The sequence below is a fragment of the Triticum urartu genome, chromosome 5A, assembly GCF_056163025.1.
Source record: "Triticum urartu cultivar PI428250 chromosome 5A, HENAU_Tu73, whole genome shotgun sequence".
Classification (NCBI taxonomy): Eukaryota; Viridiplantae; Streptophyta; class Magnoliopsida; order Poales; family Poaceae; genus Triticum; species Triticum urartu.
Window position 1 is genome coordinate 562,622,833 of NC_141877.1, and position 19,170 is coordinate 562,642,002.

The window sequence follows — 19,170 nt, forward strand, 5'->3', positions numbered from 1 at the left end:
GGCCTGTTGGGCCCACGTGTCAGTCAGCCAACTGCACCAGCAGTTAAGTAGAAGCAGCATTATTCTCCAGCAAAACTCCCCGACTCCACATCGCCGCCAAGAAGCTAACCGGCCGCCAATGGTCAACCCGCCTAGCTTGGCTTCAACAGGAGGGTAGCAACGGTGGCCTTACTTGGACCCGAGCGGCGGCGACCTACCGTGTTCTACTCTTCCTCATTTTCTGTGTGGCGCGGCCTCGTTGGCAGCTGGGCGGGGCCTCGGCGGAGTCGGCGATGTCCTCTGTCTCGTTGCTGGCGGGCGGCGCCTCAGCGAAGCGGTGGAAATCCTCCCCCGCGTTGCCGGAAGGGTGGGGCCTCGGCTGAGCCGGCGATGTCCTCTGCCTCGTTGTTGGCGGGGCGGGGCCTCGGCGGAGCCGGCGGTGTCCTCTGCCTCGTTGTTGGCACCGCGGGGCCTCGGCGAAGCAGGGCCTCATCGACGCCAGCGGAGCGGGGACTTGTCGGAGCCAGCATTGTCCTCTGCCTTGTCCTCGGTCTCGCCAAACAGCGCCTCGCCCGCTTCATCGCCCTCTTTGCTAGCCTCTTTGTAGGCGGCCGCAGCCTCCGCCACCCGCTTGCGCTCTCGCCAGCGCTCGAGACGGCCCTTGCGGGCGGAGCGGTACGAGTCGAGCAGTGCCTCCGGCTCCGCCCGCTCTGCGGCGATCTGCTCCTCTGCCTGCAGATGCTCCTAGAGGAGATGGTGGTTGTAGGCGGCGTCAGCCTGTGCCTCCCGAAACTGCTCCTGACGCATTTGCCTCACACTGTCCATATATTGGGCACGGGCCTCGCCGATGGTCATGGTGCAATGCACCGGCGAGGATGGCATGGAGGAGAGGGTTGGCGCCGGATCGTCGACTACCATGTTCTCCATTGGGACGTCGTCGTCCTCCGGCTGCCTGCCGGCCAGCCAGTCGGCAACAATGGCTGCCATCTCCTTGTGGTCCGTTGTCCGCCCGTCCCGAATAGCGCTGGAGCATGAGGAAGCCATGGTGGGAAGTAGTGGTGTGGACAGGAGAAAGGGAAAGGATGCGGATGACTGCGGCTATGGCCGGCGCAGCAGTTTATATAGCAATGGTGGGTGGGCGGAGGGACGGACGTGTGGCGCCGGAGTAGCCGCCTCGGCTACCGCATATCATTAATGTGGGCGGCAGATGGACGGACGGACGACACTTGTGTCGTTTGAAGGCGGAGCAATCGCCTGCACCGGGAAGCGGGGCGGGCGGCGCTGACTGTTTTGGGCGGAAAGTGCGCGCGCGGGCGAGGAGATGACTTTACTTGGAGAGGATGACAATGGGGACCCACCAGGTCCATAGCCTATCTACGCCAGTGCCTCCTTATTATATATATGTATAAAACTATACTCCCTCCGTCTAGGTGAATAAGTCCTATTAGAAGGTGCATCACGACCTAGGTGCAAGCAGATTGGTGGAGAAGAAGAATATTTCTCTCTTCTAAACACAACATTTAATCACAGCAGTTAAGAGGATGCCTTATTAGCTACCCATGCAGGCCATCGTAATTCATAGCATGCAAAGCGCTTTTATTTCTTGCCTAATAACCGCATGGACGTGCTGCATGCATTGGTCCTTGCCCGAGCAAAAAAAGGGGAGGAAAAGGGTTCCCACGGGAGACAACGAGGCAGAGGTGGAAGCGCTCGCTGGAGTTATTTATTTTGCTTCCCCCTGGTTTCCTGACATCACGGTCCCACACCATTGTCAACCTATGTAGTACTAGTCAATAAACAAGAGAATTGCGCAAGAAGCGGCCGACAGCTGGGACCAAGCAGCTCGAGCAGTATTTGTCTTTTTGAGGTGTGAGCATTGCAGAGTTTTTTGATGTTTAGCCTAGATATTAATTTTTCTCCTCTGAACAACAACAAAAACATCGATGCAGGTATTAACTGGGCGGGCTGTGGCCCGTCTAGCCCAGGCCAGATATCCAGCCCAGATATTAATTTTTTTCAAGCTGAAAATGGCTAGCCCAGCTATACTTTTTTTTAGGAATACCCAGGCAAGGTCAAGTTGTTATTCTCCGCCCCGCTGGGCTGCAAATCTTTCCTAGGAGGGATGCATTAGGCTTAACAAGAAAATGGGCTTTAAGAAATATAAATGGGATGTAATTATAAAAACTGGGCAGTAACTATAAAAAAATGCACCAAACACGTGATTACTTTATAAAATATTATTTTTGGATATTGAAAATTTTAATTTCATTAATTGTTGCGGGCGCAATGTTTCGTTGGATTTTTACGTAATATAAATTTATATTGAAATTGTATTTAATCTGACTAGAAATTTCGGGATAAAAATATTTCGGATCCCATCAAAATGTGGGAAATTTTATTGAATTCTGTTTTGAACGGTTGGTTGAAATGGGCTGTACTTTTAACAAACTGGAAATGGACTGTAGTAAATTCCATTAGAATTCAAAAATGGGCTACACATTGTTACAAATCTCAAATGGGCTATAAGTTCTCTGCCACACACTCCTGGCCTTACTAAGTTGACGCGTCCCATAAAAAACAGAGTTGACGCGTATGCAAGGCTTTGTCAACTTATAGTCAACACACGGTTCGGCTGCTGTGTGAGGCTGCCATCAAATCTGTGGAGAATTTGTTGGATTTTATATTGATATACATTTATTTTTAAAATCAGTTTGAATGTGAGTTGAAATTTCGGGATTAAAAACAGTTCGGACTACACCGAAATATGCAAAATTTTGTATAATTTTTTAACCGTTGCCACAATATGGGCTGTAATGCTAACAAAAAGAATATGGGCTCCAAAAAAACCTTAAGAATTAGCAAATGGGCTGTAAATTATTAGAAATAATGGCAGATGGGTTGTATGCTATTTTCCACAGATTTGAGGCTTTCCTAAAAAAGGTTGACGCACAAGCACTGAGTGTTGGATGTCCATCCAACGGTCGTCGTGCTTCTTCAATCTCTGCTCTTCCTGCTCCAGCCGCTCAAACAAGGGCCGGCGGGACTGCCTGCTCCCTCCTCCTCGCGGCCGGCTGTGCTGCCGCGCAGGCCTCACCGCCCGACCGTACTCCCATCGCTGGCCTAGCCATCCCTCTACTCACCCACACCTGCTGTTATTCTCCGGCGACGGCAGACGAACCAGTAAACCCTCGTACAATCGTACTCCCCTCCGCATGGGAAACAACTGCCGAGTCTTCCCTGCCTCCGTGTCGTCCCCTTCCTAGGCATCGCCGTTGTCCACCGCCCTGGTGCTCTCGGCGCGGCGTGGTCAACGTGGTCAAGGAACGACTTCCATCGGACGTGGACTGTACGTGGAGAGGCTGACAGCTGGGTCCATAGACGCAGCAAGGAAGTGCCTCCTTATTACGCGGAAAATAATGATTCCTCCACCTGACAGCTGGGACCCACCGGACGGGCCACTGTATTTCGCAAAAAAATGTTTCCCCCTGACTGCTGGGACCCACTAGCTACATCTTCGCATGCAAGGAAGTGCGTCCGGGCAAAAAAATGATTCGCCCCCTGACTACTGGGACCCACCAGCTACATCTTCGCAGGCAAGGAAGTGACTGACAGTCGGGACCCACCTGGTCGAAGCGTACGTAGCGTTGTCATCCTGGTCGTGAACGTGTACGTACATAGTGGTCGATGTAGAGGCGCGCACGTGTCGTAGTAGAGGTGCGCACGTAGCATGTACACGTACGTACAGCGGCCAGGGTGCAGAAAGAAAATACGGCCATGTATGTGTACATACGGGCAGGGTCTCGAACGCCTACTCGTGCATACGTACGGCCAGGGCTCGTGTACATTGCTGGGTCGGAACGGAGAAACAGCGTCGTCGCTGTGTTCATGGGGAGGCAACGGAATGCGTCGTGTTCATCGGGAGGGCTTGGACGGAACAGGCGATGGAAACGAGGCCTGGCGTACCGCACAACGGAGGAAACGGACCTCCTACGTTCAGAATGGGGTCCTGTTGATCGGGAGGGGTCTGGCGTACCGCAAAACAGAGGAAACGGACCTCCTACGATCGAAACGGGGGTCCTGTTGATCTGGAGGGGTGTGGCGTACCGCAAAATGGACGAAACGGACTTGGTTGGAGCGCTACGGTCGAAACGGGGGTCCTGTTCATCGGGAGGGGTGTGGCGTACCGCAAAACGGGACTCCACGGGATACTGTTCATCTCCACCGTCGACCCCCTCCAGCCTCCACGAGCTACTGTTCACCCACGGTCGACCTCCTCCAGCCTCCACCTGCGACTGTTCATCCACGGGCTCCTGTTCATCCAGCCCCCACCGCGCGCTACTCCACCGGCTACTGTTCAACCAGCCCTCTCCACGGGCTCCTGTTCAACCACCCCTTCACGGGCTACTGTTCATCCTGCCCTCCACCGTCTACTGTTCATCCTGCCCTCCACGGGGTGGTCCTGTTCATCCAGCCCTCCACAGGGTCCTGTTCATCCAGCCCCAATCGGCTCGATCGATCGGGGTCCTGTTCATCCAGAGGCAACACCACAGGGTCCTGTTCATCCACCCCCACCCTGCCCACGAGGGTGGGGGCGCGCCCCCCTGCCTCGTGGGCCCCCTGGTGGCCCTCCGATGCCCATCTTCTGCTATATGGAGTCTTTCGATGAGGAAAAAATCATAAGTAAGCTTTTGGGACGAGACTCCGCCGCCACGAGGCGGAACCTTGGCAGAACCAATCTAGGGCTCCGGCGGAGCTGTTCTGCCGGGGAAACTTCCCTCTGTGAGGGGGAAATCATCGCCATCGTCATCACCAACGATCCTCTCATCGGGAGGGGGTCAATCTCCATCAACATCTTCACCAGCACCATCTCCTCTCAAACCCTAGTTCATCTCTTGTATCCAATTCTTGTCTCCAAGTCTGGGATTGGTACATGTGGGTTGCTAGTAGTGTTGATTACTCCTTCTAGTTGATGCTAGTTGGTTTATTTGGTGGAAGATCATATGTTCAGATCCTATATGCATATTAATACTCCTCTGATTATGAACATGAATATGCTTTGTGAGTAGTTACGTTTGTTCCTGAGGACATGGGAGAACTCTTGCTATTAGTAGTCATGTGAATTTGGTATTCGTTCGATATTTTGATAAGATGTATGTTGTCTCTCCTCTAGATGGTGTTATGTGAACGTCGACTACATGACACTTCACCATTATTTGGTCCTAGAGGAAGGCATTGGGAAGTAATAAGTAGATGATGGGTTGCTAGAGTGACAGAAGCTTAAACCCTAGTTTATGTGTTGCTTCGTAAATGGCTGATTTGGATCCATATGTTTCATGCTATGGTTAGGTTTACCTTAATACTTTTGTTGTAGTTGCGGATGCTTGCAATAGAGGTTAATCATAAGTGGGATGCTTGTCCAAGTAAGGGCAGTACCCAAGCACCGGTCCACCCACATACCAAATCTCTACTCCTAATGTCTCAGTTGGTAGGTCGCGTTCCGGGTTTTATTTTCATCCCACCTCACCCGGTCTTTTTTGGTACTTCTTTGGTACTTCCTCCCACCTCCCTCTCACCCGAGACGGTTTATTTTCATACTCCCTCCCACCTCCCAGGTAGTTCCCTCCACGAAAAAAATCGAACGAACCATCGTTCGTTCGTTCGCTTCCACCCATCGATCGAAGGAAGTCCCACCTCTCCTCCCCTCGTCCCACCTATTCACCCACCGATTTTTCTCTCCCTTGTAACATACAAAACCAAAAAAAACCCGTTAAACACCTGTACGTCTCTCTCCCCTTCCCCAAACCCTAGCCGCCGCATGTATCGAGGGAGTAGAGGAGGTAGAGGATGCCCACCATCTCCTCGTCCCGTGCCTGCCGTCTCCTCGCCCCATGCCCGGCGGCGGCCTCCCTCCACTCCCATACCGCGACGCACCCCTGACTGCAAACCGACACGTGTGTGACATGGGGAAGAGGAGGATGCACGCCGCCATGTGTATGCCGCCGGCCTCGCTGCACTCCAACGGCCTCCTCCCCACGCTCCGATCGGTGGCCTCCCTCCACCCCTTGTTGTCACGGTCCCCTGGCCTTCATCCACCCGCGGAGGACTCGTTAACCTCGGAACCTCTACCGCCAATCTCAAAGCCGATCTCGCCGCCTTACCCTCCCTCCACGACGAGAACCCACAACCGAACGACCACCAGCTCTCGCCCCGAGATCGCCAACAACTCCCACTGTCTATTCCACCTCCAGCGCTTGCATCGAAGCCCCACACATCCTGCAGCGCTGATGTGCCGTTCATCCTCCAGCCATCGACGCAGTGGAGTGGATCAACGTGGATGCCATAGTTGGACGGGTACAGTTTGGATTCGGGACTGCGGTTCCTCCATTGCCTTGTGCTGGCAGGTACAGTTTGCCCATTTTTATTCCCGTACTATTTAAGCTGTTGGAAGAAGGATGTTTGGTACAGTAAGTTTCAATTCTAGGATTACAAATCTAAAAATTCAATTCATAAGGATTCCTGTCAAACTCACAAGAACATGCATATAGATAGGAAGTAGCAAATTAGCCCGTACGTGGTCTAACTTGTACATGATGATTTATTGCAGATTCATGTCAAACGCATATCTGGTCAACGTGTGTAACACATTTGCAGTCTATACAGATAAGAAGTAGCAAATTAGCTAATGTCAGGTACGAGACTGAATATTTATGTTTATTCAAAGTTTATTTACTCTTTCAGAACTGAGACATTGAGACCACAATTGCCGGTACCCATGGTCCTACCATGTTGGACTCGAAATTTGCATTCTCCTGTAGTTCGACAAGGACGTCGGCATATCCACCACCTATCTCAGTGTCCAGGTCACAGCCAAACACTATGAACTTGTACAACTTTATTTAGACTTTTATCTCTTGAGAACTGTGAATTTGTACACGATCTTACCCGTATGTATTATTGTTGTGGGTTCACGGAAGTACAGTTATACAGTTGATGATTGGTTCCCTTCTTTGTTGTCCTGCCTTACCATTGTACTGTTCCTGGCATTCATATTTTTAATTAATTATTATGCAGCCCAAGACATATATGACCTACTTCTGTCATGAAACAGCCTCATCTTGGACATTCAACATAGGTAAACTAATACAATATAATTTGGTTGAGATGATGTAATTAGCCAGAGGAAGGGCGGGAGCTTGCACAGAGTTTCTATTACGGCGTTGGTCACAATCTGGAAGTTCTTCATTTGGAGAAGCTAGGATGCAGACCCCTATATTTTTTAATCGTTCCTGTTTATTCCTTGTGGTATTATCAATATTTTCTACATGAACTGAAGTTTTATATGATAACCTTGAGCCAAAAATTACTTTATAAGGTGTATACGAAGGAAAAGTCTGCACCTACACTTTATCAGAAGTCGGGTCTTAGACAAGTAATGTTTTTTTTCCTGAATCAAGATTTCCTACTTGAACTGAAGTTCTATGTGATAACCTTTAAGACCCAAAAATTACTTTATAAAGTTTATATGAAAGAAAGGTTTGCACCTACATGTTATCATAAGTTATGTCTTAGACAAGGTAATGTTCTTTTTTTCCTGATGAACTAGACAAGGTAATGTTTGAACTTGGAAGTGACCAAATCATTTGCTTTGGTAATGCAAGAGTGTAAACTAACTATTGCATATACATCTTAGCCCCGGATTTTCAATTTGTGCTTGCGTAATGTAGAAATTGTTTTCCATGGGGCATGGACTGAAGGTGAGAAAATATCATTCCTCTGGTGTTGTAGTAAATATATCTCTTCTTTAGAAAAGAAATTTCTTTGGATTTGGGAGCAGTATATGGTGAGTTTCTTTGATCGTCAGAGCCGATGCTTCCTTTGAGATAAATTTTAAGAGGTACTTCTTAAGTTCCATGTAGGGATTAGCTTCCGGAGAAGGCAATGTGCCATATCCCAATTAATGTGGTATAAAACATACTCCTTGGTGATACCAGGTCTGATTATTTTGTAGTAGCTCTGATAGGAATTCTCATCTCGACAAAGTTTAGAAGCATAGGTCTTGCAATATGATTACATCAAATTATATGAGAAAGCTTCATGAAAGAATACATCTTCAGTCATTTGACATGGTTCTTGTTGGAATTTTAGTGGTCAGTTTTACTTTGAGATATATCCATTTGCTAAAATGCCACATGAAGTAAGACAAAAAGGTACTTTTTGGATAATTTGATTTAGACATAGTATAAGCTGGACAAATGTGCATTACATATTGTATTACAACTGATCCTCTTGTCAGTATCGTATATCAAGTGCTAATACATCTGCACTGTAGCTAATGTATTGATTTCATCAAGTGCTAACATGAGGCTCTTTGAACTCCTCAGCTGGATGTGCAGAACATGTGGACGCGCAGAACACATGGAAGATGGATATGCAGTTATTTTTGCTAAATCACCATCCACTTTCAACCTACTTGCCAATCACTCAAGGAAGCTATAATGTTGAGAGTATGGTGCTTCCCCTTCCCCTGCTACATGGTTTTTCAAGCCAAGAATTTTACTGTAAAGTTTAATGATTTGTGTGTTATGGCACTGCTAGAAGGAGGGCGTGAGAGGGCCGGCCGGGGACCTTTTGCCCACGGTCGGGCAAGAGGGAAGGGATTTCCTTCTTAATTCTTACTTGATTAGATTGATACATCTCCTCTCTTTATATAGAGAGGTTTACTTGACTCCCAAGCAAGGCTTACTTGACCCCTAAGAAAGCGACTCTTATCTCTAATTAACCCTAAGACTAACTGGCCCATTAGGCCCATTACGTACTCTAACACTACACCCCACCTGGACATGCAGGTTGTCCTCAAGCTGCAGCCTAACCAACTTATAACCATGACTCAACGCAACACGCCTAACACCTAAAAACAAGCCTTTTACATCTCGTCTTGTTTTATTATTCTCAACCTGAAATGGACTGGGACGCTTTATTTTGGACCCCTTAACAAAAAGTGGACACCATCCGCACGTCGGACGTGCACGTGTACAGCCACATGGATCCCATGGACACCATCTGGACAAAAGGAGTGCATGTGTAGGACCACCTGGAAGTGGTCGCAAGAGTGATCAGCAGAGGCGCCCTCGCGACAGCCGGTGACGGAATGCAGTGGAGCTACGTGGTGCGCTGCTGTCGGTGACACCATGCCTTCTTCCTGCCGGACGGCTGTTGGTCTGCACCGCACAGGGAAGAGTGGAAGGCTTGCGATGGAGAATGACGAGGGGTGCGCCCCCCCAACCGCCGATGTCGCAGACTTTGAGGTCGCTGCCCGCGGGGAAAATAGCATGCCCGCTGCCCGTGGGGGAAACCGCATGCCCAAGATCCCCGGCGCAGCGGATGAGATCGAGATTCTTTGCGCAGTGAAGGGCAACTTGGAGGACCGGCAGCTGCAGACCACGCATCTCCCGCACACGCCGACGCGCTAGGAGGCTGCGCGCAGTAGCCTGCAGCCTCACTGCCGCCGACACGTGGTGGGTAGCGATCCAAGACAGAAGCGGTGACGGTGACGACGGGGACTGGACTTGGTGGAGCGGAACTCCTGCCGGCACGGTCGATGTGGGGCCGGAGCTGACCGGCGGTGGCTGCTGCAGCTGCAGCGGCTGTAGCGGTGGCACACTGGGCAGCGGCGGAGCGCTGGGTGCGGCGAAGGCCGCCAGGAGCGGTGGCTGCCACTGCAGCCAGGGCTGGGCGGTGGTGGCGATGGATGGCAGCTGCAGTGGCCCGGCGAGCGTGGCGAAGGCCGCCTGGTGCGGCGGCTGCCACGGCAGCCACGGCGGCGCGGGGGCGGCGATGGGCATTGGAGGCGCGGCGGGAGCCGGCACCGGCCACTGCGGCCACTGCGGGACGGCGGCGGGCAGCAGCTGTAGCTGGGGCAGCAGCGCCCCAGTGAATGCCGCAGAGGCCCCTGGATGCGGCGAGTACCACGGCAGGGGCGGCGGCCCGGCGATGGCGGTTAGCGGCAGGGGCGGCGGCTGCCCGTAGGGGCTGGCCAGGTACAGCCGGATCCCCTGGACGGCTGTGATGAGTTCGTTGAGAACCCCGGTGATCTCCTCCGGGGTGTAGACGGTGGATGGTGGTGTGGTGGAGGGCGCCGGCATTTGGGCGGTGGCGGCGCCGGAGGATGCGACCAGCGGCGCGGACGGGGAGGGCAGCGGTGCGGTGTAGATGGCCAGCGGTGCGGTGGTGACAGTCAGCAGCGGAAGCGACGGGGTGGGCGGCGACGAAGACATGATCGGAACTGAGCTACCTGATACCAAATTGTTATGGCACTACTAGAAGGAGGGCACGAGAGGGCCGGCCGGGGACCTTTTGCCTACGGCCGGGCAAGAGGGAAGGGATTTCCTTCTTAATTCTTGCTTGATTAGATTGATACATCTCCTCTCTTTATATACAGAGGTTTACTTGACTCCCAAGCAAGGCTTACTTTACCCCTAAGAAAGCGACTCTTATCTCTAATTAACCCTAAGACTAACTGGCCCATTAGGCCCATTACGTACTCTAACATTGTGTATATCATGTACCCTGATAGCTGGTCTCTGGTTCAAAGGAACGCGATAACATGAAAAAAGGTAGGGATTGAATTGTGCAATTCCCCTCCATCCTGCACATATTATATTTCAAATATGCTGGCATTTTGGTTCTATTTTACGTACTTGTTTGTCATATAGGCATATGCAAACATTCATCTCTAGAACGTTGGGTAAGTGTTAGCATTTGATACTGTCATAGATAGGCTTACAAAACAAAAATGAATGCCTGTTTTTAAGTTGTCTCTTGAAGAAAAAGCAAAAAAGGGGGAAAATATGATATTATTTCTAAAGGTATTTTTTGGAGGTATCCAACAACATCCATTTATATTATATTTTTGAAAACAAGTGAGTATATTAATCAGACTATCAGGAAGAGAGATGTTCCAAGCTAAATAGATTAGCAATAATTCGAGATGACGAACCAACTATCAGGTGTAAAAGCAATGGGCAACCTTCCTCTGCATGTAAATCTTAATATCTAGAGAATGATACCAATATGAATTTTGTTGGGTGGATATAAATTTTTGCAAACTATAAAAAACTTATTAGGTACAGTCAACTTAATAGACTAGATCACCACACGGTGCTAAGTGAATCAACAAGCTAGCTGCTAATCAAATGTTCAGTTCATCAATTTGCATAGAAAAGCAAGTTTCAAACATATATGACTAGCATCATGAGGATTTGGCACGAGGCTTGTTTTTTGTTGTAAGATGATGATGAGAAAGCGATCTCTAGGCTTGAGTGCCTCTGTTTGTGTAGCATACATATTACTGTTGGAGTACCTGTCCATGGTGGTCTATCTATACAAATAAGTGTAAATCTGTATTTTTTCCTTCACATCTACCTAACTTATGATATTTAGATTTTCCACTAATAATTTAGGGAAAATGTACAAAAGAGTACAGAGTTTGGGCTAGGCTAACAGATACAATGAGATGGAAGGAGGTTTACATGGTAATATAAAAAGAGAGGGAGGAAGAATTACAAAAAGAGGTCAACCACAAGATAAGAGAGTATATGTGATGTTCTTTAATTAACTCTAAAAGAAACCAAATGAAGATCCTTCTTAAACAAAACCATCCAATGGGCAATGCCACAATGGGATGTATCTTTTTTTAACACAGTTCAAACGCAGGCGATCATACATACACACAAACACTCACCCATATGAATGCACGCGTGCACACCTTATCCCTATGAGCACCTCCAAGAAACTGAGCTGACACATTATCAAGTCGCCACAGACTCCTTCATAGTCCTCGGGAACGTCTCCTCTGAACACACACCGCCGGAAGGCCTGAAATAAATCTAGAAAAATGCGAGCACGAATGTCAAGCCGAGGACTTTAACTCTGTTGTGCTTGGGATTTGGGGAGACCAGACTATTTTAGACAGTTGAATTTTGGGAAGCCTGATGGACGTTCGTTTGATGTCCGGACACTCTCGGGCATATGAGGGAGAATTGAGTTTTGACATATATACATTCTAGCCTGTAGCAACGCACGGGCGACTCACATTGTACCATGCAAATAAAGTTAAAGACAACAGTCCTCACATTATATGGGAATATCTTAAACCCATCAAGTAGATCTAAGTTTGTAACAGATAATTAGTTGGATTATTGCACTCTACATACAACTTTCTATTAGATTTCTTAGCATGCAATATTTTTGGATTTCTTATGAACTTCGCAAACTGAATGGATTTCAATTACTTTTCAATTGTCACAGAATATCATTTTTATACATGCAAAATTTGACATGCATTACATTTATATATGCAACCATAAAAATATATTCATGACACAGCCCGTAGCAACGCACGGGCATTATACTAGTTATCATAGTACCGAACGCGAATCGTATGATCGTGATGAAACCTAGCTTGACAATATTCCCATGTGTCCTCGGGGGCGCTTTTCTCTATATAAGAATTTGTCCAGGCTTGTCCTTTGCTACAAAAAGGATTGGGCCACCTTGCTGCACTTTATTTACTTTTGTTACTTGTTGCTCGTTACAAATTATCTTATCACAAAACTATCTGTTACCTATAGTTTCAGTGCTTGCAGAGAATACCTTGCTGAAAACCGCTTATCATTTCCTTCTGGTCCTCGTTGGGTTCGACACTCTTACTTATCGAAAGGACTATGATATATCCCCTATACTTGTGGGTCATCAAGACTCTTTTCTGGCGCCGTTGCCGGGGAGTGAAGTGCCTTTGGTAGGTGGAATTTGGTAAGGAAAAATTTATATAGTGTGCTGAAATTTACTGTCACTTGTTACTATGGAAAGTAATCCTCTGAGGGGCTTGTTCGGGGTATCTTCACCCCGACCAATAGAGCAAAGAGTTGCTCCTCAACCTATTGAACCTACTGAGAATGAAAATGTGTACTTTGAGATTCCTTCGGGTATGATAGAAAAACTGCTAGCTAATCCTTTTGCAGGAGACGGAACAATGCATCCTGATGAGCACCTAATATATGTGGATGAAGTTTGTGGATTATTTAAGCTTGCAGGTGTGCCTGATGATGTTATTAAGAAGAAGGTCTTCCCTTTATCTTTGAAGGGAGATGCATTGACATGGTATAGGCTATGTGATGATATGGGATCATGGAACTACAAACGATTGAAATTGGAATTTCATCAGAAGTTTTATCCTATGCATCTTGTTCATCGTGATCGCAATTATATATATATATATATATATATATAATTTTTGGCCTCGCGAAGGAGAAAGCATCACTCAAGCTTGGGGGAGGCTTAAATCAATGTTATATTCATGCCCCAATCATGAGCTCTCGAGAGAAATGATTATTCAAAATTTATATGCTCGGCTTTCTGATAACAATCGCACCATGCTCGATACTTCTTATGCTGGCTCTTTTATGATGAAGACTATTGAATTCAAATGGGATTTATTGGAAAGAATTAAACGCAACTCTGAAGGTCCTAACTGGGTCTATTGTCGTGCCTCTCATCGGTGCCTCCAACGAGGGAAGGTTATCGGCGTGCGCTACCCTGATCAGGTAGGCGGACATAACCTTGTGTGCCCGTTGTTGTTGTTATGGATCCGGTCCCCGTGAGGGACAGTCCCTGTGAGGGACGTTTTGGCCACGACGGTGGTCGTTGTGTATTTGGTAGACACGGGGCCACCCAGGACTAGACCAGTTGGGAGTGGGTCCGAGTGGCCGGGAGAGTGTCATGGCAGTAGATCGGTTGTGTCGGAACGTCGTTGGTCCACCCGAATGGGAGTACGAGGCCATGGGTTCCGTAGTGTGGGTACAGTGTACTAACATGTACGGAGTGTATATTAAATCTATCGATAGTCGCGCCCGCGGATAAGCGCCCAGTTCATAGTTGGTCACACTATGAGTCAACAGTAATAATAATAATAATGATGTGCTCGATGAGGAGATAAGTTGGTTGTGATCACCGGAAGGATCACTGTTTGAGATAAGTTGGTTGTGATCGCCGGAAGGATCACGGTTTGAGACCAAATGTTGGTCATGGTTGTGATCGCCGGAATGATCACCGTGGTATCGAGGATACCGAGTTGTTGGATACTCGTGATGTTGTGCGAGAATCGTGGGTAAAGATCAACCTCCTTGTGGTAATTTGATGATTACTACGGTATTGTTTATACCAAGCTTGATTTGATCCTGAGATGATCGTGTAATGTCCGAAGTTGGTAAGTGAAGCATGTGATGGTTACGAGGTAACCCGAGCAGAATAAACGGTGCATGTAGTGTCATCATATCGCATGCTAGTATCCTCAGATTTATATGTTCATGCCATGATCATATTGTTCTTGCGATATTATGGTCATGTTATGATCTCATGATAATTCTTGTTTAACCTGTAATTGCCATGCTGTGTTTGTGTAACGCCCTCGATGCGGCTATAGCTCCCACGTGTCGAGGCACGACTTAGAGGCATAACCGCATTGAAAGCAATGTCGCAAGTCAGGCAATCATTACAACAACCCATGTAATACATAATAAAAGGGGGAGATAACATAGTTGGCTTACACTCGCCACGTCACATCAGAGTACATAAATAGCATCCATCAAACAAACACTCATGGCCCGTCTACGGCGCCAAAATAGAAAAGAACCCAACATGCGACAAGGCCCTGAATCAAACCCCAACTAGGCACCACCACTGATCATCGGGAAAAGAAACATACTAACGCTGAGAGTCCTCGTCGAACTCCCACTTGAGCTCGTACTCGTCACCTGGAGCGAAATCACCTGGACCTGCATCTGGAATTATAGTATCTGTGAGCCACAGGGACTCAGCAATCTCGCACCCTCGCGATCAAAACTATTTAAGCTTATAGGAAGGATAAGGCAAGTATATGTGGAGCTGCAGCAAGCGACTAGCATATGTGGTGGCTGACTTATCCGCAAAAGAGAGCGAGAAGAGGAGGCAAGGCGCGAGCGAGAAACTAGAGGAACAACCTGCGCAAGCATAACTCCAACTCCGTGTCCACTTCCCGGACTCCGCCGAGAAGAGGCCATCACGGCAACACACGCGATTGATTCATTTTAATTAATTAAGGTTTAAGTTATCTACAACCGGACATTAACAAATTCCCATCTGCCCATAACCGCGGGCACGGCTTTCGAAAGTTCAATCCCTGCAGGGGAGTCCCAACTTAGCCCATGACAAGCTCTCACGGTCAACGAAGGAATAGACCTCCACCCGAGACACACCGATCAGACTCGGTAACCCGGTACAACAAGACAATTCGACAGGTTAAAACAAGACCAGCAACACCGCCCGAATGTGCCGACAAATCCCGATAGGAGCTGCACATATCTCTTTCTCAGGGCACACTCAGATGAGACTAGCTACGAGTAAAACCAACCCTCAAGTTTCCCCGAGGTGGCCCCGCAGGTAGCTCAGTTCGGACCAACACTCAGAGGGAGCACTGGCCCGTGGGGGGCTAAAATACGATGACCCTTGGGTCTGCAGAACCCAAGGGAAAGAAAAGGGTAGGTGGCAAATGGTAAAACCAAGGTTGGGCATTGCTGGAAAAGCTTTAATCGAGGCGAAATATCAAGGGGTTCCCATTTTAACCCAACCGTGTAAGGAACGCAAAATCCGGGAACATAACACCGATATGACGGAAACTAGGGCGGCAAGAGTGGAACAAAACACTAGGCGAGAGGCCGAGCCTTCCACCCTTTACCAAGTATATAGATGCGTTAAGATAACATAGTAATATAGTGATATCCCAACAAGTAAATAAATGTTCCAACAAGGAACGGCTCCAATCTTCACCTGCAACTAACAACGCTATAAGAAGGGCTGAGCAAAGCGGTAACATAGCCAATCAACGGTTTGCTAGGACAATGGTAGGTTAGAGGTTCAATCATGCAATTGGGAGTCTGACAAGCAAGTGGTAGGCATCGTAGCAGTGGCAAAGCAAAAGAGCGAGCAAACTAGCATAGCAAAGATAGTAGTGATTTCGAGGGTATGATCATCTTGCCTGCACAGTTGTCAAAGTTGACTGGATCCTCACAAGCAAACTCAACGGGCTCCTCGGTAGCGAACTCGTCTCCCGGCTCTACCCAACAAGACAAACAAGCAACAAGGATACAATCAACCACGTGCAAGACCAAGCAATATGATGAAATGATGACATGCTATGCGGGATGCGATGCGGGATGCAAAATGCAAGATATGACAGGAAATGCATGAACCTGGCCTCAACATGGAATTCCAAGGGTGCCACTGGATAGAGGGGATGAAATCGCTTGAAAACGATATAAAGATCATTGGAATCGGAGCTACGGTTTGGAAATGGCGAGCGTTTTACGAAACGAACCGATCTGCGATATACAGCAAGTAGGCTCCTAAATGCAACGAAATGAACATGCTACAGCCACCAAACATGAAAACAAAATACATGGCAGTGATGTACACAAGATGGTTAACAAAACACTAGCACTGAGCCATAGGAAAATTCATCCATTAAGAGGTTCAAACAAGCATGGCAAAAATGAATATGCAAAACAGATTCCAGACTTAGTGAAATTAACACTAGCCTGAAATTTCAGATCACGAAGCCCTCTTCGGAGCAGCAAAACAACATGATACGAAACCTGAACATGACAAGTAAGAACATGGCATGGAGCTACTCAACAAGCTTAACAAAACACCCAAAGTGACCTGGGGCCAAAAGGGTTCACAAAATACTCTACCGAGCTCACGAACATAGCTCGAACACAATCAGTTTTCAGACTTAGTGAAAACTGAGACATGCAGAAATTTAACTCACGAAGGCATGTAAACGAGCTCGATGCACTCACTACGGTGCAAGTCATGGCAAGGAAAGCATATAACCAGCAAGAATGCACAATATTCTAGCTACACATGGCAAGAACAAAGGCATAGCATGCATGGAACACTAACGGTAGCATCGGCAAAATCGCAAACAAGTTGACGATCTGCCCAGATTACAACGAAGCAAAAGTTGAGCTCAATTGAGTCAACCTAGAGCACTCCACATATGCAAACAAAGACATGGATGGACAGAGCATAACATAAATATCAAAACTCCCTTACTGATCATCCTCAAAAGAGGCACGGATCACTAGGAAACAAGCTGGACATATAGCATCATGAACTAAAATATCCCAGACTTAGTGAAAATCACCAAGTCCCTGAAATCAGCAATCTCAGGTACCTCTCTTCGCAAGCTTGCACAAGACAACACACACATCCTAAAAATGCATGGGTGCCACCTCTGGAAAGAAGACAAAATGCTTAACAATTCATCCCAAAGGGGCACAGGCATATCATGCACGGATTAAACATGGCAAAAATGACAAAAGTGCATGATGAACTAACGGATCTGCAATTTAACTCACGAAGCCTCCTTCTAACAGCATTTTGGGCAACAAGATGACCTGAAATGCAAATGATGCAATGGAATGAAATTATGTACATGTCGAGACGAAGATTTCGGTATATCATATGCCTAAATCGGAGCTACGGATGCAAAGTTACGGGCGGTCAAAGTAGGCATAAAAATTAAGGGGGAGAGGGAAGAAAGTCAACCCAGATCTAGGGTTTGGCACTGTAGCGCGGATCCGGCGGGGCACTGTAGCAGATCGAAGGAGCTCGAGGTCGCCGGACTTGGGAGCTCGCCGGCGACGAGGAAGGAGGCGGCCGGAGCGGGGAGGAGGTCGCCGGGGCGACGCCGGCGTGGAGGAGGACGGCGCGGCGCCGGGCGGCACGGCGAGGAGGCGAGGCGAGGCAGCCGGTGGCTGGGCGCGGAGGGGCGGTGAGGTCCGGCTCGGGCGGCGGCGGCGGTCCGCGGCGGTGGCGCCCGCCTGAGCCGAGGAAGGCGGCGGCGCTCGGGAGGAGAAGGGGGCGCGGGGCGCGGCCCGGGAGTCGGCGGCGGAGTGGGCCTCGGGTGCCGGCGCTGGGCCTGCGGGCCCGCGTCGGTGGCGGCGGCGAAGCGGTCCCCCAGGGACACGTGGCGGCAGCGGATTTGATGGCGGCGGCGGGCGGACGCGTCCGGCTCCGTCCGGACGTGTCCGGTGGCGGCGGAGACGAATTTTTTTAGGGTTTGGGGGGAGAAGAACCGAGATTTGGAATGGGGGTGTATATATAGGCATAAGTGGAGCTAGGAGAGTCCAAATGAGGTGCGGTTTTCGCCCACGCGATCGTGATCGAACGCTCTAGGACATGGAGCAGAGTTTGGTGGGTTTTGGGCCAAATTTGGGGGGTGTTGGGCTGCAACACACATGAGGCCTTTTCGGTCCCTCGGTTAACCGTTGGAGTATCAAACGAAGTCCAAATGATACGAAACTTGACAGGCGGTCTACCGGTAGTAAACCAAGGCCGCTAGGCAAGTCCCGGTCCAATCCGGAAATGTTTAATCCCCACACACGAAAGAAAGCTAGAAATGGCCACCGGAGGAGAACGAAGCGCTGGAATGCAAAACGGACAACGGGGAAAATGCTCGAATGCATGAGATGAATATGTATGCAAACGCAATGCACGAGATGACATGATAAGAGATGCACGAAAAAGAAAAACAACACATGGAGACAAAGACCCGAACCCGAGAAATAAATATAACTTAACGCCGGAAACGGCAAGAGTTGGAGTACAAATTGGGAAAGTATATCTGGGGCGTTACAACACTCCACCACTACGAAAAGATCTCGTCCCGAGATCTAGGACTGAAAGAACTCCGGGTACTCAGAACGGAGGTGATCCTCGCGTTCCTAGGTAGCTTCACGGTCGGAATGGTGAGACCACTTGACTTTGAGAAATTTGATTGACTTGTTGCGAGTCTTGCGTTCAGTCTCTTCAAGAATAGCAACTGGGTGCTCACGATAAGAGAGATCTTCTTGGAGCTCAATGTCCTCGAAGTTGACGGTGCGGTCAGGAGTCTTGAAGCACTTTCGAAGCTGAGAGACATGGAACACATCATGAACATTTGCAAAGTTTGAAGGAAGCTCGAGTTGATAGGCGAGGTCGCCTCTCTTGCTGACAATCTTGAAAGGTCCCACGTATCTAGGGGCAAGCTTCCCTTTGATACTGAAGCGACGAGTACCTTTCATAGGAGAGACGCGGAGGTAAACATGATCTCCG

General features: G+C 48.6%; 1 pseudogene; it reads right to left on the bottom strand.

Moving 5' to 3' along the window:
- Positions 1–5,783: 5,783 nt before the first annotated feature.
- LOC147972891 (uncharacterized) lies at positions 5,784–10,253 on the bottom strand (annotated as a pseudogene).
- Positions 10,254–19,170: the final 8,917 nt, after the last annotated feature.